Raw genomic sequence first — 2239 nt, forward strand, 5'->3', positions numbered from 1 at the left:
GGCTCCCCGCGCGGCCGCCGCCTGTCTCCGCCCAGGGGCAGGGACGCTGGGGTTCACACGCCCGGGGACTTTGATCGGGCATTGTGCAACGCGGGGTCAGAGGGTAGGGACCGCGCCTGGCTCGGCCTGGGCAAGGGTTGGAGAGGGCTCTGGGAAGGGGCACTGGCGACCCTGAGTCCCGGACGGAGAGGGAGAGGAACCTTAAGAGAACCACTCGAGGACACCGGGGCTCCCGGCAGCACAACACACTCGCGGAAAGAAGCTGCCGAATAGCGCCTGCGCGCGAGCCTGCTTCGGGTCTCTCCGCGGCCGCGTACCTGGGATGCGGAGGCTGGCGGCTGAAAGGCTGAAAGCCGTATTTTCTAGATAACTCCGGCAAGAGGAAAAAATAAATAAATAAAGACCCGCCTCCAATTGGTAACAGGTGGTCGGCTCAGTAGTTAACAAGGTGCGTGTGTCTAGACTCACTTGAATGCTCTTTTGGTCTCTCTTAAAGAAGGTCCACGCCCTTAAAAAGTATCAGATATGGACCAAGAGTAAACATTCAACAGCTATTTGAGGCATTCTGCGTTGCCTCGGATTTCTTACGGTTTCTGAACCCAGAAAACACCATACAATACAGTCTTATTTGCAGATCAAGGGAGCTTGTTTAAAGAAAAGTATTGCGGTATCCAAAAAGTAGAAAGATAATCAATTGGCTTGCGGATTGGTGCAAGAGCAGGGTGTTAAGAGCTGAGTTCCTATTTTAGGTTTCCTAGAAATGCCGCCTCACTAGCTGTGTACTCTTGGGTCAGTGAGTTGACCTCCCTGAGCCTGCATCGCCTCATCTCTGGATATAAAGCTGCTGCTACTGCTAAGTCACTTCAGTCGTGCCCGACTCTGTGCGACCCCATAGATAGCAGCCCACCAGGCTCTGCCATCCCTGGGATTCTCCAGGCAAGAACACTGGAGTGGGTTGCCATTTCCTTCTCCAATGCATGAAAGTGAAAAGTGAAAGGGAAGTCGCTCAGTCGTGTCTGACTCTTCGCGACCCCATGGGCTGAAGGCTACCAGGCTCCTCCGTCCATGGGATTTTCCAGGCAAGAGTACTGGAGTGGGTTGCCATTGCCTTCTCCAGATATAAAGCTAGTTTTCAGTAAATGGTAGACATTGTATATAAGAGAAACAAATCATTATTGAACTGTGGTGTTGGAGAAGACTCTTCAGAGTCCCTTGGACTGCAAGGAGATCAGCCCTGGGATTTCTTTGGAAGGAATGATGCTAAAGCTGAAACTACAGTACTTTGGCCACCTCACCCGAAGAGTTGACTCATTGGAAAAGACTCTGATGCTGGGAGGGATTGGGGGCAGGCGGAGAAGGGGACAACAGAGGATGAGATGGCTGGATGGCATCACTGACTCGATGGACATGAGTCTGAGTGAACTCCGGGAGTTGATGATGGACAGGGAGGCCTGGCGTGCTGCGATTCATGGGGTCGCAAAGAGTTGGACACGACTGAGCGACTGAACTGAACTGAAGCAAAGAAATGACATACCTAATTTTAATGTCAAGAAAGAAAATTAATTTTGAATTATTTACCCCAAAATTTTGTCTATAACTTTTCAATTTTTTCCACATTTGAAAATTATAATAAAATTTACATAACACAAAACTTACCATCTTTACCTGGATTTTATCTAGTGAAATATGCATAATATGAAATTTAGTATTTTAACTTTTTTTGAGTACACAGTTCAGTACTGTTAAGTATATTGTTGCACAACTCTTACTGCTACCCTTCTCTAGAACTTTCACATCATCTCAAACAGATTATGAAACTACAAAACAGTAACTCCCCATTGCTCCCTCCCTCCATCCTCTGGTAACCACTATTCTATTTTCTGTCTCTATAAATTCTATGATTCTAGGTACCTCATATCAGGGGAATCATACAGCATTTGTCCTTTTGTATCTTCATTTCACTTAGCAGAGTATTTTCAAGGTTCATCCACATGTAGCATGTATCAGAATTACCTTCCTGTTTGAGGCTAGATAATGTTCATTGTATAAACATCTTTTGACCTGTATGTTTTAAATTATCCTGAGAACATCTGTGTTCTTTGAATGTTCCTTAGTAAAAACTAGCACAAGGATGAAATTTTTAACATGGTCCACAAGGGCTTAAGTGATGTGGCTCCTGCCCTCCCCACCTGTTCCTCCTTAGGTTTTGGCTAACTACACCCAGTTCCCTGAAGAATAA

This window comes from Bison bison, unplaced genomic scaffold (genome assembly GCF_000754665.1).
Source record: "Bison bison bison isolate TAMUID 2011002044 unplaced genomic scaffold, Bison_UMD1.0 scf7180017864290, whole genome shotgun sequence".
In the NCBI taxonomy this organism is placed as follows: Eukaryota; Metazoa; Chordata; class Mammalia; order Artiodactyla; family Bovidae; genus Bison; species Bison bison.